Source organism: Suricata suricatta, chromosome 5, assembly GCF_006229205.1.
Source record: "Suricata suricatta isolate VVHF042 chromosome 5, meerkat_22Aug2017_6uvM2_HiC, whole genome shotgun sequence".
Classification (NCBI taxonomy): domain Eukaryota; kingdom Metazoa; phylum Chordata; class Mammalia; order Carnivora; family Herpestidae; genus Suricata; species Suricata suricatta.
In genome coordinates this window covers 49,355,047-49,363,888 of record NC_043704.1, presented here as the reverse complement: position 1 = coordinate 49,363,888, position 8,842 = coordinate 49,355,047, and the positions used below count along the sequence as shown (strand labels likewise).

At 40.5% G+C, this 8,842-nt stretch overlaps 1 long non-coding RNA gene and 1 pseudogene across 1 annotated transcript in view; one reads left to right on the top strand and one right to left on the bottom strand.

The window, feature by feature from the left end:
- The window catches only part of LOC115291673, a 36,239-nt pseudogene extending 29,667 nt beyond the window's left edge, over nt 1–6,572 (bottom strand).
- Nucleotides 1–8,842, top strand: part of LOC115291679 — a 30,722-nt gene that overhangs the window by 13,078 nt on the left and 8,802 nt on the right. The gene's annotated exons all lie outside the window — the stretch shown is intronic.

Genomic DNA, 8,842 nt, shown 5'->3' with positions numbered 1-8,842 from the left:
AGAGATGGTCTCCCAATACTACTTTAAGAGAATTATCAAGCTAATTAAATTTTGGGCTAAAAGAAAAAGAAAACATTATTCGCTAAATGTACACAACACTTAATGATGCATCAAGGAAATCATGGGAAATCCTCAAGATATAAAGGTTAAAATTAATGTGTTCTAAGTGTTTTACAGAGTTAATTCACTTAATACTCACAAAAATCCTAAAAGATCAGTCTCAATATTGTCCCCAATATTTCGATGGGGAAACGGAACCAGAAAGGTTACAAGTACAGGACCAGGAAATGGCAGAGATGGGACAGTAATCCAGAAGGTCTGGCTCTGAAGTTCCTGATCCTCACCACTCTGCCACTGTGTTTCAAGAAACACCACCAAAGATGGACTTAATTTTTAAGCCTGACTATGAATGCCTGTGATTTTTGCCTTCAATAATTTTGAGCTCTTTTTTTTCTAATTTACTTTTGAGAGAGAGTGTGTGCACAGGGAGAGGGAGGGCGAGGGCAGAGAGAGAGGACAGAGAGTCCCAGGTGAACTCTGCACTCACAGCAGCAAGGTGGAGGCAGGGCTCTCATTCATGACCCTCCACATCATGACCACAGCTGAAGTTGGGTGCTCAACCGACCGAGCCACCCTGGAGCCCCAACAATTCTGAACTCTTAAGAGGAAACTCACAAATAAGGAAAATTAAGTAGGAAAGCCCCAGTGAAGCAAGATAACCAGCATTTGACTTTAGTACTACAATAGAGAAAATTTTGATAGCAGGACAGATGAAGGAACTATTAATTAAAGAGCTTATCAGTGTTAGGAGAGTCTATTCAAGGCTCTTATGGGCACAGGAGTTAATCTTTTCATGCCTTAATCCATGAAGTCCTCTAGCTGCAGAATAGATTCCTAGACATTTACCTAAAAGCGTGGCAGACATTTTGGTGATAACAGTACATAGGCATTTGGCAGAAGACGGATTTCTATTTCTAGTATACCTTGTACCTGTTTCAATAGGAAGAGTTAGCTAGAGCCATAGAAATAAGTCTGAAAAAGACACTATGTTACAAAACAGAAACTTCAAAAAATGATAGACAGGTGCTGAGCACCTTCTGCCCTGTTTCTGCCTGAACACAAGGATAGGGCCCGTTTGTGGTGGAGCAGCACGATCTGTGTGCGATTGTAGGGTGCAGATCCATGGGCCACCCTGAACTATCACGATGAAGGAGAAAGAGGGCACAGGGAAGAGCCAGATGGAGACTTGGCCCTAACTATTGGGTTCTCAATGGAAGGTTAAGTGTCCCTGGTACTAGACTAGTTAGGGCTTTTTTTTTTTAAATCACAATAAAGAGCAATCAGAGATTTACTACTGTCTTCATGTCAGATCATATATAGTGCCAAGCAATGTCCAGATATTACCTGCAGTTCTCCTGCCTGCTTGAAGACAGAATCCTCGGTCCAAAGCCTCATAGCTGGACCCGCACCATGGAGCATGCATCTACACCTGTAGCCTAGTTCTTTTCAGTACAATCTGCCCATCTGTGCATGAAGGGAAGGTGCTGACACCTTTATTACTTTCATCAGGACAGAAATCATACCCAGATACCAAGAGGCAGCGTTCCCTCTAATTTGTTTTTGAGAAACACAAAAAGCAAGCAAGCATGATTTTATTATAAAAAAGAATTTTAAACAGACATTTAAACATTCATTTTTTTCAACCTTACTAATAGACACAGGTTCATTCCTGGGAAGAGGTACACCAATCTCATATTGCTTTTAAGTGGATGGAAAGAAATATATAAATATTATTTTTTATATATTTTTAATGTTTTATTTATTTTTGAGAGAGAGAAAAAGACAAGAGTGTCAGAGAGAGAGGGAGACACAGAATCTGACTCAGGGCTCAGACCCATCAATCGTGAGATCATGACCTGAGCTGAAGTCAGCTGTCCAACCAACTGAGCCACCCAGTCGCTTCTATAAAAATTATTTTTAAGCATTTTGAAACTGTGCCAGTGTAAAGAATTCAGTAAATCACAGGAAATGCCCAAAATATATAGGTTAAAATGAATGTGGTTTTAAGAAACAGTGCCTTAAGCTCTGTCTGGTAGAATAATGTCATCATTTTTCTCAATCTGTATCTTAAATGTAGTGCAAGTCATGCTGCAATCTATCAACTGATTTATAATGTCCCTGGCTGGTGCTTTGTCTGAATCTTTCTTCTTTTTTACAATTTTTTAATGTTTTTATTTATTCTTAAGACCGAGAGACAGAGCAAGTGGGGGATGGGGCAGAGAGAGAGAGAGAGAGAGAGAGAGAGAGAGAGAGAGAGAGAATCTGAAATAGGCTCCAGGCTCTGAGCTGTCAGCACAGAGCTTGATGCAGGGCTCAAAGTCAGGAACCGCGAGATCATGACCTGAGCTGACGTTGGATGCCTAACCAACTGAGCCACCCAGGCGCTCAGTCTGAGGCTTTCTATTTCATTTTCCAAATAATTGGATCCACTATAGTAGGGGCTAAACATATTGTGCAATATATTTCATTTTTTTCATTTTATTTAGCTTTAAAAGCTCAACTACTTCAAAAGATAATGTTAACATTTATTTGCCATTTAACTGAATTTTGGGAGGTTTGCTTGGTGAAAATAATATTAGCAAAAACACCATTAACATTTATCAGCTTTCATTAGTGGACTTTTTATACTAGATATTTCACCCATATTAATGCATTTATAGTCTTCACAATAGACCCATAACTTAGGAACAATTATTATCGCTATCTTACAAATGAGGAAATGAAGAATAAGAGAGTAAAAGAACCTTAACCAAGGTACACAGTAATGGGCAGAGCCAGTAACCAAACCCAGGCCCACACCCATTATGGTTTTGTAAGCATATTGGGAAAGAAATAGAAGTTGTGTCCACCTCCCAGGGTGAAATATCATTGAAAATGCTCTTACTCCATTCCACAAAGGATAGTTTATGTGTTCTTCAAAGTGCCTAGTCATTGTCTCAGTTGATTCTTTGATGCTTTTCTCAACCCCAGCGATTAATTTTATGACAAGTTTTTTAAATTCTTGATTCGGTTTGTTGTCTAGATCTGCCTTGAGCAGTTCTGTGGCCGTGACTTCCTCCTGGAGGTTCTTCAGGGGAGAGTTCCTTCGTTTTGTCATTTTTGCTAGTTTTCTGTCTCTTGTCACCTTTAGAAAGCTCATTGTGCACAGTTCACCTGTTAATATTTCTCTGTTAAAGGAGGTTTCTTGACTGTCCAGGGCCTGTCGTTTCAGGAAATATTCTTTTAATGGTGTCTCTCAGTTTCTCTTGTTGTGCCTTTGAATATTTTATTTCCCTACTCAGCAATATTTGGGAGTCACTGTCATGCACACTTTGGTTTGATTCTTGATGTAACCCAAAGAAGGCAAACAGACAGACAAACACAGAGGGAACAGTAACACACAAACACATAGACAAATCAAACAAACAAACACAATAAAAGGGGGAAAGAAAAGAAAGAAAATGGAGAGGAAAGAGATGAAAAGAAGAGAAGAAAAGAAAAAAAAAGAAAAAAGAAAGGAGGTCAGAGACAACAAAGGACAGTGGACAGTCTAAAAGTGTATGACCAGTTGAGGGGAGAGGTAGGGATGAGATATAGGAGAATATATCTGGATTGCAAGAAGGTAAAAAAAAGGGAGAAAGGAGAAAGGAAAATACGGAGTAAAAATTTTTTAAAAATTAAGTAGAAAAAAGTAATAATAATAAAAATATGTACGTAAAAAGAAGAAAAGAAAAAAATGAAGGAAAAAATAAAAAGAAAAATTATAAAAAAACAAAAACAAAAACAAAAAAACCAAAAAAAACCCAGCAGCTGCCCCTTGTGGATGGGCGTGGTTTGTTGTGATAGGTCGGAGGCTGCTCTCAGAGGCTCTGTCTTGGTGTCTGCAGAGAGTACAATGATGGCCCGCCAAGCTCCAGTGAACTATGCACTGTAGGCCACTCTAATGAGTCCGATCTCCTTGTGGCGGGGTTGAGATGAGTTGTATTTTCCAGGCCCGCCTCGGTTCAATGTTACAGTCCATGCACTTTTTGCTACCACAAATGAGATGTATTTGCTTTGGTGGCTGGCTTCTTAGGGGGAGGAATCAGTTTGTCTTGGCTCAGGCAGGAATTTTGGCTGCCCCTGCCTGAGGCGAGATGCGCAGCAGGAGGTGAAGTGCGCGCAGTCACAGACCCAACCCCCAGCCGGGATCGCAATCCTGTTGGGGGAGGAATGAGTGAGCAGCTGTTGCCCGAGGCACCGGGAGCTGCTGGAAATGAGCTCGGAGCTCCTGCAGCCTGAGTGTGAGTCCAGACCTCCACCGCCGCCAACTCCCTGCCAGGATCACCAAGAGGTGGGGGCAATTTTTTCCCTGTTGGCACCCGGGATTCAGGATTCGCTTGGCCAATACTGGGGGCGAGATGCGCTGTGGAAATGAGGTGCGAGCTCCCACTCCCAAAACCGAGGTCGAAGTGAGCGCCCCTGACACCGCTGCCGCCACCTTGGCTGCTGACTCCCCGCTGAGATGGCGCAAGGCTGGAAGCTGTTCTTTCCCTTGCACTACCCAGGTTTGGGATTTGGGCTACCCAGCAGTTATCTATGGAGTGAGCTTCTCTCTCCAAGCAACTGCATTCTTTACCTCTTCCCCAGAGACAGTACTACCAGCGTGTTCAGTCTCTCTGTCTCTTCCGCGTGCGTTTGCCCCGTGTTGGGCTGGGGCTCCTGCCTTCCCTGTCCTTCTCAGGCTGGCCCATTTTCCTATCTCCCCAGTTCGCACTCACTCACTCAGGTATCCTTGAGGTTCTCTTCTCTCTGGAGTGCGTATTTTCTCCTTCCGCTCTTGCAGATGAGAGTAATGTCCTTCTCAGTCTGATAGATGGGGCAGACAAAGTTTACAGAGCTCCCTTTTTCTATGTGTTCCTCAAATTGGTATAAATTCTGTTTTTTTTAATGTTTATTTATTTTTGAGAGAGAGAGAGAGAGAGCATGAGTGGGGGAAGAAGAGAGAGAGAGAGAGAGAGAGAGAGAGAGAGGGAGAATCCAAAGCAGGCTCCAAGCTTTGAGCTGCCAGCACAGACCCTGACATGGGCCTCAAACCCACAAACTGTGAGATCATGATCTGAGCTGAAGTCAGATGCTTAACTGACTGAGCGACTCAGGCGTCCCAGATTCTGTTTAATATTTGGTTCCAGTTATAACTGGGATTTTAGGCATCTGATGGAAAGCAAAAAACCCAGCCAGCCATCTAAGCACCCCATCAACATAATACCAAATACCAAATATTTGCACACATGAAAGTGTTTAGGTGACTGGGAATTTTTATTTTGCACCTGGTTGTGAGCCATCCTAGCATCATGGAGACAAATTCCAAACCATGCTGTTCCAGAATTTAAGATGACCTTCTGTAGGATTTCGTGACCATATTTACTGGTTTAAAACCATGGCACACACTCAAATAGAAGTATGTGTATTTGCGAGGATAATAAGGCAGGATATTTACAATCAGACCAGAGAACATCAGAAATGCCTGCTAGCTATTTATAGCCTTTCCAATATAGGGACCCCTATTCCAATGTAAGGGAGCAAAGGAACTCACCAGAGGAAGACATTGCTTTTTTGCCTACATAAAATCTTTGCAGAAGAACCCCATCTAGGAAGAACCCAAACTGTTTTCTATGTCATATGACACACAAGTAGGAACCATTCTCTTTCAGCCTAATGGAAGCAATGACAGAATGCTCTGATCCTAGATTTCTGAGCATTTGCTCTTTCAGTATTCTCCTGGCACACACCCCACTGAAACAAAAAGCACAACGTTATTTGGTGACATTATTCAGGAGTAACCACAGAGCCAGGATTATCCCCAGTTATCCAACACATACCCCACTGAACACTATAGCACTCTGCTTGCTTCAGTTTGGAAAAGAACAGCTATTTAGTCACCATCAGGACAGCATCCGGAGCATTTTTGCTAAGAATAGTGATAAATCTGTACTTTATTTATAACATTTGCCCAATTCTCTTTCCTTACTATCAGAACATGGTTCTTGTCTTTTTAAGTTTTATTTTGAGAGAGAGAAAAAAATATTGTGAGTGGAGGAGAGGCAGATTCCCAAGCAGGCTCCACACTGTCAGTGCAGATCCCAATTCGGGACTTAATCCCACGAACTGTGAGATCATGACCTGACCCGAAATTAAGAGTCGGACACTCAACCAACTGAGCCACCAAAGTGACCCTGATCAGAACATGGTTTTTAAGAAAATCAGCCAAGCCATGACTTGAAACCCATGTTCTTATTTGGTTGATGTTCTAGAATATGCTCACGGAGCAAACTTCACTATGTGGTTTCACCTACCATTATCCACTTAACAGAAATATACATCCTACTAACATCGGCAAGCAAAATTATTCCCTCCAACACCCCCTGGGAAATACAGTAAGACATTATCTAAGTAAGTGCCTTACCATTGATACTCCTGATGCCCAGATGTGGGATTAGGAAGAGCACCCAGAACAATTTCTTATTTCCAGGCATGCCAGGCGATTTCTTCATTTCCTGTGCATATCAGGGATAGAAAACCTCCAGTAGACTTCTCTTCCTCCCTTGAATTCCTCAGTATTGGACCAGGTTACTTACCTCAGTGACATCTGTGAAATACAGAAGAGCAAGGAGGCGGCAGAAGAGAGTAGGAAGAACTTGAATAAGTTTGTCAAACAAAGTGAGCAGAAAAATTACGTGGTACTCTATTCTGTGGTTTTTGCTTCATGTCAAATCAGCTTCTCATTTTCAAACACTATGATCTGAAAGCAGCTCAGTCCTTAACTTTTCCTTCTGCTTACCACCCTTTTTGCCCCACATTGAGGTTTTTCTCATGTTCAGTGACATGAAAAAATCAAACTTTAAAGAAATCTATACTGTTGCAATCTTTAGGTTGAGGTTTCAATCAAATTAAGTTCAGGAAATTCATGGTAAAAAGTACCTATGGTAAGTATGGCTTCTTTTGTTTTATAGCATTAGATTACAAAACTTCTTTTATGTAAAAGGTTTTAGATTTTCTTTCCAAACATCATGTCATGGCAAGATGAGAATGCTTATTGTCATTACACCAGTGATTTCTCTGAGGTTATGGAGAATGTGAGTGACAGGAAGCTCTTCCTCAACAGATGAGGGAAGGGCAAATGTCTTTAATCTATAGTTAAATATCAATGGAACAAGACCATCATGAATATTAGCTCCATGTTCTCTCTAAATAAAGTTCCGAGATAAATGATATCTTGAATATCAGTGAAAGAAAACTTCCATTTTCAACATTCTTCATGTGGTTATTGTCTGGATGAAATTGAATAGAAATAATAATAAAAGAAACAAATGGAAAAGTTTAAGACCAGATAGCTCAGGGTCGAGGTAGGACTGTTTTCTCCAAGTTAGCTGTGCTTCTAATTATAGAAGCTGATTAAATTCACCCATTTGAGATTCCAAATGAGAAATTGAATCTGGTGACATCTCTGCTCATTGACAGGTGTTGATTTTGTAAGTCTTTCTCCCAGAAGCTGGCGATTTTCTAACAAGGCCAATCTTCAATGGTTTTAAGTACACAACTTAAAAAAATAGTTATCATTGTATTTATTGATTTAAACAGACATTGTGTGATGGTTGGAGGCACCAAGATGAATGAGCCATTGTTCCTGACTTTAAAGAGCTCAGTGAATGAGTACTGTAATCTCCTCATATCTGTCTCTAGTGTCAGAACTGAAGTATTCATGCCTTTCAGCCACCACAGTTTACTATACAGCAATTGTACCGAACATCTTAGAGCATCCATTACTTACTGAGTAAACATCTTACGAAATATTTATACAGCATTTATAAACTTTCTTTCTGGCGCTCCAGGTGGAATGCAAACTTCCTGTGGCAGCTGAGGCAAGGCTCATTATGTCTTTAAAATGGTCCCAGAAGTCAAAAGCCGTAAACCATAAGGCAAGGATCTCAGGATATTGCCTCAAACCAGAGAGAAGTCATATATACTTTGTGTATCTCAGCATTAAACCTTTATGATCCACTCCTTTAAAGATGTTTTTCTATATATAAAAAAAAGCTCATGTTAATTAGGTAACATATGGAAAAGATCTTATGTAACATCTAGTATATTTTTTAAGATTATCTATTTTGTTACTTCTATCAGTATGACTTGCCCTTTATCCCTCCACTGCTATAGTCTTGGGAGACCCGCTGTAGACAGAACTCCCATTCAGAATCTCACTCCTGTCTTCATTCTAGTGAAGAAGAATAAAAGAAGCCTGGCTCCAATATTTCTTAGCTCAGCTACAAGTCCATTTTACTTTAAATCTCTACCTCATCTAGTAATGACGTTTCTATCCTGACCCTCGTTCCATTATAATCATGTACTTTTTTATTTAAAACCACCCAGGCACCCTACCTAGGGGCGTCTGGATAGCTCAGTTGGTTAAGAATTTGACCCTTGGTTTCAGCTCAGGTCATGATCTCATGGCTCCTGAGTTCAAGCCCTACGTTGGGCTCTGCATTGACAGTATGAGGCCTGCTCAGGATTCTCTCTCTCCCTTTGTCTGTGCCTCCCCCCTCCAAATAAATAAATGAACTTTAAAAATTACTTTTTACTTAAATGTGCAAATTTTAAGAATTTACTACATTTTTAAAAGGGGATTGCATTGTGCTTTAGAAACAATTTTATTTTATTTTTATTTTTTTTAAGGCTACCTATTTGATGAGTTTTTATTGTTTTGTTTTGTTTTTTTTTCCATAATATTTTATTGTCAAATTGTTTTCCATACAACACCCAGTGC